The 10,526-nt window shown below is 49.9% G+C and overlaps 1 pseudogene; it reads left to right on the forward strand.

Annotated features, from left to right (window-relative positions):
- Positions 1–338: 338 nt before the first annotated feature.
- Positions 339–447, forward strand: LOC138251242 (5S ribosomal RNA; annotated as a pseudogene).
- Positions 448–10,526: the final 10,079 nt, after the last annotated feature.

The raw sequence follows: 10,526 nt of genomic DNA on the forward strand, positions 1-10,526 counted from the left end.
CCGGAAAAGGCATGACATATGCTTGCCTTCCACTAATGAAAGCAAGCAGATTTTGAAAGACAAGCCCACGAACGAATGAAAGACACTGACGTGACATGGGCGGGGTCCGAGCCCTTTTTTAACTACTAATGTGCCTCGCAAGCGAAACGCATGCGCAAGCGCATGTGATGCAGGCTCGACCCTAAAAATTGTGTTCCATGTGGGATGGGGCATTGGGCCTCCGGCAGTGAGCGCATGTCCAACTTCCCAAGGAGAGCCTGTGCAGGTGCGATTAAGAGCAGCAGACTCCGGGCGGTAGTCTTGGTGAGCAGAAGAGAGCTGAAACTGCACCTTTTCCTGCCTACAGTCATACTGCCCTGAATGTGCCCGATCTCAGAAACTAAGCAGGGTCGGGCCTGGTTAGTACTTGGATGGGAGACCGCCGGGGAATACCAGGTGCTGTGGGCATTTTGCCTCTCGCAGACACTAGGTGCTGCACGTCTTAGCTCAATTACACAGCTTCCTCGCTAATTTTATTTTCCACTTTTTATTTCCTGCACTCTTTTTTTCCTGTCTTAAAAAAAGAAATAAAAAAGAACAGCAATAACACTAAAATACACACTTTCCAAAGGAAAACTTACAATTATTCTGCCCTTTACACTCGGCCCAAGCTGAAGAAAACATTTGCTCCATGACGGGCAAAGGGATCCCTAGGTAAGGCTTTGCTTTCTTGCGGTAAGCATATGCATGAGGTCTGAGGACCAGATCTCATTTCTTGGGATGTAATTTCCTGTCAGGTCATGGGTTGTGATGCCACTACCTGTGATTCCAGGTGCGATTTCACACGCCGTAGTATCATGTGCCGTGATGTCACTTGCATAGTGTCTAACTTGGTCAGTCCCCCCACTTATTTTCTTTAAGACTTGTGCCATGAATAAGCCTTAGCCCCCAAGAAATAGTGCTTGAGCCCACTATTGGCAACCAAATGGAAAAATTCAGCACAGTGTGACGGAAATTTGATAAAAGGACGATGATGTATTCGGTGTGGAAGAATGAAACGAGTTGCAGACACTAGTGTAACAGAGTCCAAAAGCAGAGCATTCCAGAAATAGGGAATAAAAAGAGGAAAGGTGTGTACAATTTGAGTTGTTGTAAAAGCATTCCAAAGCATTTTCCGGCATTTCATGGCACTGTAACAGGTGTCATTAACTCAACAATCCATTTATCAACCACAGAAAGAATGGGTGAGCAGGGCGTGTGCAGAATAAAACCTGTTCAACATAGGAAAACATCCCAGCAGAGAGCACATTACTCACTGTTGCGTCATAAGCATTAAACTACAGACCTCTGTCTCTTTCAGTTTCCCTTGTATTGTAAGAAGGGGCATTGTTTTGCATGTTGTTTGAGAAAGGATTCCATGCTGAAAGATCTGATTTTTCAACAACTCCTAAATACTTTCTGTGGGACCCTGGCTTGACAAAAGTAAAGAAAACGCTGGCCACCCTCTGCCTGTAAGGCATGGCGAATATGTTGCAGATGGCACTTACAGAGTGACAGAGCCTCTCCATAAAGTGAAAAAAGTGCAAGAAGAGGTAAGTCATTGGCTTGCCTTCCCGTTTATTTCTGGATTTGTTAAGGTAGTGTAGAAGAGATATTTCTCCCGGCCAGAGTGAATGGAGGTGTCACCACTCAGTGGTAAACGAAGAGAGAACTCCTGCATAGCAGCAACTAATCGTCCTTGGGAGGGGAGAATGAACGCTGCTGGTGACTCCTCCTTGTCATGCCCTAAGGAGGGGTCCAAGGTGGCGCAGCACATGCTGTGCCAGGTCAGGGTTCTCCATTGTAATTGAGTGTGTGAGAGGGGCCGTCTGATAGTCGTGCTAGGTTGGGGAGGGGCTGGGTCCTAACTGGACTTTTTTGCCAAACAAATGAAAAGGAAACAAAACGCAGCGCGATGGGGTTTACATAGCGCGATCGCGCTGCGTTTTTTTTTTTTTCATTTGTGTGGCAAAAAAAGTCTGGTTAGGAGTTTACAAAGCTGGGGGTGGGGTGGGGGTGTCATGGCAAAGGGAGATTCATTGAACTGGAAGATGTGCTGTGCACAAAGGGTGAAGCCGAAACTGAACACTAGCAGCTGAGATCAGCGACGGGCGCTGAATGAGCAGGAAACAATAAAAAAAAAATAACAAGCATTTGGAGTGCAATGCTCTCGAGTTCCCTCGAGTTAGAGCTATTAGCGTTGTAAATTACTGAGTGGAATTTTCTTGCCACACAGTGTAGGAAAGTACCATCTTGCCTGGCATGTTACTCCCATTTTTACTGTATGTATGTTTGTTTTTGCCTATGTGTCACTGGGATCCTGGTAGTCAGGACCCCAGTGCTCATAAAGTATGCCCTGTATGTGTCCCCTGTGTAGTGCCTAACTGTATCACTGAGGCTCTGCTAATCAGAACCTCAGTGTTTTATGCTCTCTCTTCTTTTAATATTGTCACTGCAGGCTAGTGAATAATTTTACCAATTTTCATTGGCACACTGGAACACCCTTATAATTCCCTTGTATATGGTACCTAGGCACCCAGGGTATTGGGGTTCCAGGAGATCCCTATGGGCTGCAGCATTTCTTTTGCCACCCATAGGGAGCTCAGACAATTCTGACACAGGCCTGCCACTGCAGCCTGAGTGAAATAACGTCCATGTTATTTCACAGCCATTTTACACTGCACTTAAGTAACTTATAAGTCACCTATATGTCTAACCCTCACTTGGTGAAGGTTAGGTGCAAAGTTACTTAGTGTGTGGGCACCCTGGCACTAGCCAAGGTGCTCCTACATTGTTCAGGGCAAATTCCCCGGGCTTTGTGAGTGTGGGGACACCATTACATGTGTGCACTACATATAGGTCACTACCTATATGTAGCGTCACAATGGCAACTCCGAACATGGTCATGTAACATGTCTAGGATCATGGAATTGTCACCCCAATACCAGAAAGGTATTGGGGGGACAATTCCATGCATCCCCGGGTCTCCAGCATAGAGCCCGGGTACTGCCAAACTAACTTTCCGGGGTCTCCACTGCAGCTACTGCTGCTGCCAACCCCTCAGACAGGTTTCTGCCCCCCTGGAGCCTGGGCAGCCTGGTCCCAGGAAGGCAGAACAAAGTATTTCCTCTGAGAGAGGGTGTTACACCCTCTCACTCTCTCCCTTTCCCTCTCCCTTTGGAAATATGTGTTACATGCCTATGGGTGTTTAGAGGACAATAGGGCCTGCATTGTGCAGATGAGAGTTTTACAACTGCGTAGTTAAGGCCAAAATGTCTGCCCCGGTAATCCAGAAGTGTTGTGGTGGAAGTGACCTCATACCGCTGGCGGTTGACATAAGAGTGTAAGGCAGTGTTTACCGCCGTGTGCAAGTTAATTGGTTAACATGGTTGACAATGGGGATTCTTAGCTTATCATGATCGCCGCCAGCTGTGACAGTGCACACCACCGCGGTGCATACGCAAACTCGTCACCCCAACTTCACTTGACTCCCTGATCTTGTGCATGCAGGTACTCTACTGAGGTACTGCTGTGTCCTGCCTCTGGTCATGGAAATGGCACGTGTTGCAGGGGAAAGGGCCCCGGCCTTCACCCAAAAGGAATTGGAGAAGCTCGTGGACAGGGTCCTGCCCCTGTACGCCAAGCTCTACGGTTGGCCAGAGGTACAGGTGAGTAGGAGGATTGGGGGGCATGGATGTGTGTAGTGGTGGGTGTTGGCTGCATATATGTGTGCACTTGTGACACTGTATGGTCCAGGGTTCCTGACATGCTGTGTGTGCTGTTAGATGGGTTGAAATGTCTGTCTCATAGTGGACGTATAGCCAGCTGTATGTGATTGGCCAGTGCCTGACCTCAGTGTTATTTTTCTGTGTGTCCCTTATGGGTAAGCGCCCACCAGAAGAGGGGACTTTGGCATGCCATCGCCAAGGAAGTGTGGACCCTGAGGGTCTACAACCGGCGGAGCACCAACTGCAGGAAGAGGTGGGAGGACCTGCGGCGCTGGGCGAGGAAGATCTGCGAGGCCTAGCTGGGGAAGTCCTCCCAACAGGGAAGGGGATGTCGTTGGGCACTGTCCCCCCCTCATGCAACGCATCCTGGTGGTGGCGTACCATGACCTGGATGGGCGCTTGAAGGCTGCACAGCAGTCACAAGGGGGTGAGTACACATACCATATTTAGGCCCCTTGATGGATGTGTGTGTGTGCATTCGTATTTATGCTGTCTTGTAGCAGGGTCTATGACTGATGTCCATCTATATATTGGCCCCCGTGGGGAGTAGGGGTGTTTGGGTCAAGTCTGCAATACGTCTAGGTCTGTAAGTTAGTTGGGGAATGGCTGTAGAGCAGGGTTCTGGCCACTAGTCAAGGGCATAGCCATGTGTATAGCGTTAGGTGCTGCATGTTGGAGGGTGTTCTGGGTCGGTGTATGTGTGAACTACTAATGTACCTCCATTCAGCTATTTACAATTTCTCTCCTGTTTTGTCTCCCCATCCCTGCTCTCTTGTGTTGTCTGTGTACATCAGCATCATCTGGTGATGGAGCTGAGGCACCGGCGAGTGGGGATGCAGCGGCCCACGGTTCCTCGGAGGGAGAGTCGGCCGATGCCAAGGGGACCAGTGGATGGAGGGCGAGTGTAGTACCACGGGGAGGCAACTACCACTGGAGGTAGCGACTCCAATCCTACTGTGTCATCTTCCGCCAGCCCCATACCATCATCACCCTCCCAGTTGCTCCCCACCAAGTTGCCCGTGCCCACTCACCCAGAAGGGTGAGCGTCTCCTTCGTCCCAGACACCTCCTCCCCTGCCCCATTCAGCCCTACTGCCCTCATGGAGGAGGCTATTGACCTCCTGAGAACCATCTCTGTAGGTCAGACAACCATCGTAAATGCCATCCAGGGGCTAGCATCAGAGGTGCAGCAGACCAATGCCTATCTGGATGGCATTCACGGTGCCGTGTCTGGCCTACAGAGATCTTTTCAGGCCCTGGCCTCCTCTTGGACGGCAGCTAGTGTCCCTGGTCATTCCGTCCCCCCTCCAACCACCTCTACCCCTTCCAGCACGCCACTCCCTTCACCCATCCAAAGCACACATTCTGACACGCAGGCACACACCTCAACACACACGAAGCACACTTCAAAACACAAGCATCACACCTCCCACCACAAGTATACACACAGCCAACATACACATGCACACACACCAACATCCACTTCCCCTAGTGTGCTCACCTCTTCCGCCTCCCTGTCTGTCCTCTCTACATGCCCACCCACAGGCACTGCACCCTCATTCAATGTTGCTGACCCTGTTCCTGCAGTCACCACAATAGCACACATCCATTCATGCACCACAGACACACCATCTGCACTCACCACAATGACTTTAGTTGACACATGCAGCACACTCACCATACTAGCAGACACCCAGACAACATCCATTTACACTGGCAGGCTGTCTTGTCCCACTGTGTCCACCCCCCCTCCTACCAAGCCACTCAACCGCACCAACACTTCCACCCATCACACATCCACCACACCTCAGCATACTGTCCAGTCACCTGCACCCACATCACGCACACCTACACCTGTCACGACCACTCCCTTTACCTCCACTCCCAGGCCTTCCTCCAGGTCCACCCCAATTGAACCTAAGAAACTTTTTCTATCCCATGTTGACCTATTCCAACCCACTGGCCCACCCCGTCTCATCCCTAAACGTTCTCACCTCCTTGCCCTGTCCCCTTCTCCCATGTCACAGCCCGCCCCTGTCCGCCCTTCCCATTCCCGTGCCCCTTCGCCAGAGAGGAAGAAGCCCTGTGCTGAACCAGGTCCATCTGCCACCCCCGGTCCAAGCCCACTCCCCCACCTTCCAAGGGCAAATACCAGACCCCCTCCACCTGCCAAATGAAAATCTAAGCCTCCCCGTCGTAAATCCCCACCACCCTCTGCCCCTGTTCCCTGAGGTGCCATTGTTGCACCTATGAGGTGGAGTACCGTAGCACTTGTGGGAGTCAAGTTGGGGCCATTGTGGCCCATCGGACTTATTTTACTATGGACTGGCCATTGGCCTTCTATGCACTTCTGTTGCTCAGTGAGCATAATAATGGTTAATGTGTTGCCTGTGTTGTTAGAGGCACACTCTGGAGCTGTGGTCTCTCGTTTCATTGTTTGTGGGTGTGGGGCACATGTATGTACTTTGGGCAGGTTGGATTTGCCTTGTGTCGAGTAAGTACCTCTTGCTGTGGCGTGTATGGCTTGTGCTGCTGTGAAGGGTTGTGGGAGCGTTGCAGGGTGGGTGGAGCGGGTGGGTATGTAACTGTGCCTTTTTTTCCCTGGTTTCGTAGGTTGCGGTACTTACCGTTGTCGTCTTCGTCGGTGGTTTCGGTCGTGGAGGTATATGGCAAGGAGCAGGGCTGGGATCATCTGCAACTCTCTCTCCATGTCTTTTTCGGAATGCTGTGTGGGCCTCCGGTGAGTGTTTCCTTATATTTGGTTTGTTTCCGCCTGGCTTTGCGTGGCGGTGGTTCCCGCACCGGAACAGACCGCGGTCTAGTGTTTCAACATTTGATGGGCGGGTAGGTCCTTTCCGTCGGCCTGTGGGCGGGCTCTGCCATCGCTGTAGGCACTCCTCTGCTGGCGGTGAGTGGTTTTCAAGATGCATGCGTTTCAGTTGGTTCATTATTTGGCAGTTCGGACCGCACGTCTATTGGCAGTTGTTACCATCACCACCGGGTTTACCGCTGTGTTCATAATGAGGGCCATAGTCTTCCCTCTGGATAAGAAGGGCCTCTGAAACCGTCAGTTTCTCTTTTTGCCACTGGCTACTACTTTTTTTGGCTTTTGGAGTAGGGCACTCCTCCTCTACATGGGAAAAAGGTGCCATTTACAACCATGATTTGTTGTCTTTCCGGGCTTCTCGGACCATATTCTCTAATTCTGACGGGTCAGTTCCCACAGTCAGGGATTCCAGGAGCCGAGATATGTCTCCCACACAGAGAGGCACCACTAGGCCATCTCCTAGTTATAAATTGACCTCGGCAAGGGGGTATGTCTTCTTATCCCAATGAACACGTTGTATGGTTACCTGGTCCCCTGTTGGAGAGACTCCACCAGGAATGTCCTGAGGTTGACGCTTTAGCTCTCATTATACCAAAGAGACTGCCAAATTCGGGTGGCAGCTCCACCAGGTTTGGGGAACTTAGTCCAAACCCACACCTTGTGACAACTGTTGGGCTAACCGTTTTGGCCAGCTAGCAGTACCTCACCAGCACCTGGAAGTTGCAGGGATTTGTGGCAGTCGTGAGCATGGCACTCCAACTTCTCAGGGGAAATTGTGGTGGAACAGATCTCATCCTTTTCTCTCAGTTACATTAGTCTCACTCATGCAAATACAAACAGAAGCAAAGATTGGTTCAATATACTTCACTGAATCAATTGCGTTCTAGATAAAATAGTAAGTATTGCAATGATTAGGATGGTAAAACATCATAATAATAATGCGGTGACAAGAAAAGTCCCATCATAGTGTCAGAATGCATGGTTTTGGAATTCCTGCCTACGCCAATAAAATAATATATTAGAGCACAGCAGGGTCACCCTAATCGGCCCTTTCAGGATCTGCAGGAAGTTACCATCCCCCATACCTGGATTTGATAGTAGTGAAGAGGGCTGTTTGTATACTGAGCGTCCCCTCTCATGTGGGAAGAGAAAAGACGTCAAGTCTCAGCAGACAGCTGCAATGAAGCAACAGCATGTGGTGGAAATCTGGCTGGAACACTCCCTCTAATGTATAGGGAGCACAGAGATGTTTTATAATAAAACAGCTAATGTTCTAGGAAAACTGCCCTAATGTAAAACATGCATGTTTCTGTGAAGTGGCAGGGATTGCGGTGTTCCACTCAGTGGTAGCAACATATTGGAGCTAGTCTTGTGCAAAGCACAGAACGAGAATATCAGAGTATAAAGAATGAAAGTTTCTGTGCTAAAAGTATACAAGACAAAGGAAAATGAAACATCACCGCAGAAGAGAGATTCTCCTTAGAAAATTAAAATGAATTGTAACTAGGCTAAAGGACACAGTGTGTAGGACTGTGGCTAAAATAACATGCCCATAAAAAGTTGCTAAGGTAACCTTACAACAAGGTCTTAAAACACTATGGTGACATCCTGTGTCTAAAAGGGTGGGAAGACAGTTCCTACTGACTTTTATGAAACCGTGGTAGGGAGGTTTATTCTCGGTGACAGTGTAATATGAAGGCTTGACTATTCCTATTTCCGTAGGCTTTTCCTCCTGAGGACATTGCCTTGCAATATGTCCCATCGCCTCACAACAGAAGCAAGTCAGACTTGTTTGCGAACTTTTAGGGCTGAGGCCGGAAGGCAGGGAGACCACTTCTGTTTTCTTGGGGTTAGGAGGTGTAATATTTCTTACAGGATGGTTATTTCTTTCTTTCCACCCTATATTCTCTTTGCTCTTATATGTTTCTTGAGACCCTAGCTATTTCCAAAGCAGTATCCACGGTCAGTTGGCTATGCTGTTGAACTCACCTTTGGATGGGGAGGTGTGAGGAGTTTAGATATTGCTGTAGATACATTTTCCCCATAATTTCCTCTTTAGTGGCAATGTCAGGGTTGAACCATCAATAAGCCATGTCCCTGACACTGTTATAGAGGCCTGAGGTGTTTCTTGGGGACCTTCTTTGATCTGTTGGAGCCTTACTTGGTAAGTTTCGCTATCCACCGAGTCAATGGTCTTTTTGATTTCCGTGTAGGGCGTCGTTCCTCGGGGGTTGGCTGCCTGATATGCCGTTTGTAGGTTTTCGGTGAGGAGAGGGCCTAAATACTGACTCCGCCGTTCAACAGGCTGTAGGGAAGTACCCTCTCTCTTGGCATGGTTACCCCCATTTTCTGCCTGATGTCAGTGTGTTTTACTATGTTCACTGGGATCCTGCTAACCAGGACACCAGCGATTATGCTCTCTCTCCCAAAATGCATACTGGTGCCCCCTGATAAGTCCCTAGTATATGGTACCTAGGTACCCCGGGTGTTGGGGTTCTGGGGATCCCTATGGGCTGCAGCATATCATTTGCCACCCATAGGGAGCCCATGCAAATGCTTCAGCAGGACTGCCATTGCAGCCTGCGTGAAAAGGTGCAAGCACCCTTTCACTGCCATTTTCACTGCACCAGGTCACTTCTAAGTCACCCCTATAGCAGGCCTTCCAGCCCGGAGGGCAGGGTGCAAAGTACCTGTCTTTGAGGGCACCCATGCACTAGCAGAGGTGCCCCCACAAACTCCAGGCCCATTTTCCAAGACTTCGTGAGTGCGGGGATGTCATTTTATGCGTGTACTGGACATAGGTCACTATGTCCAGCTACATAATGGTAACAGCGAACATAGGCATGTTTGGTATCAAACATGTTGGAATTATACCCCAAGGCTTTTGCAAGCATTGGTTGAATGATTACATGCATTCTGGGGGCTCCTTAGAGGGCGCCCACTATTGCCATTTCAGCCTTCTGAAGGTTTCCAGGCAGCACAAGCTGCTGCCACCTCCCAGACAGGGTTCTACCCTCCTGTTGCTTGAAAAGCTCGAGCCCAGGAAGGCAGAACAAAGGATTTCCTTTGAGAGAGGGGTGTTACACCCTCTCCCTTTGGAAATAGGTGTTACAGGCTTGGGAGGGGTAGCCACCACAAGCCACTGGAAGTCCTTTGAAGGGCACATTGGGTGGCCTCCTTGCATAAACCAGTCTACACCAGTTCAGGGACTCCCAGTCCCTGCTCTGGCACACAACTGGACAAAGGAAAGGGGAGCGATCACTCCCTTGTCCATCACTACCCCAGGGGTGGTGCTCAGAGCTCCTCAGAGGGTTCCTGGGTTTTGCCATCTTAGATTCAAGGTTGGCAGGGAACTCTGGAAGCATCTGAGTGGCCAATGCCAGCAGGTGACGTCAGAGCCCTCCCCCAATAGGTGCTTACCTGGTTAGGTGACCAATCCCCCTTTCAGGGCTATTTACGGTCTCTCCTTTGGGTGGTTTCTCCGATTCAGATTGCAAGACTCCAGCAGGAATCCTCTGCATCCTCCACTTCTGCTTCTGACCGAAGAAACTGCATCTGGACTCTTCAAGAACCTACAAGCTGCAACAAAGAAGCAAGATGCTTCCTGCAACATTGTATCTCGGGCTCCTTCCAGCAACTGCAACATTTCCCCAGTCGTGCATTCTCTGAGGACAGCCCATCTTCAACCTGCATCAGAAGGAAGAAGGAATCTCCTTTGGGGTTAAGGAGACACTCCGCAGCTTCTTTAGACACCAACTACAATGACGACTGGCTGCGTAGTGCTGCGTGGGCCTCTTCAGCAATTTTCTTGCCCCTGTCCTGTGTGTGCTGCGTGGTGTTCTGTGGGCTCTCTGTGTTGCTGAGGGCCCCCTCTGACTACTCTTCCCGGGTAGAGTCCACATGGTCCTTCATGGTCCCCGGCAGCACCATTTTCCACTAACCACAAGCTTTGCG

This window comes from Pleurodeles waltl, chromosome 8 (genome assembly GCF_031143425.1).
Source record: "Pleurodeles waltl isolate 20211129_DDA chromosome 8, aPleWal1.hap1.20221129, whole genome shotgun sequence".
NCBI classification, from domain to species: domain Eukaryota; kingdom Metazoa; phylum Chordata; class Amphibia; order Caudata; family Salamandridae; genus Pleurodeles; species Pleurodeles waltl.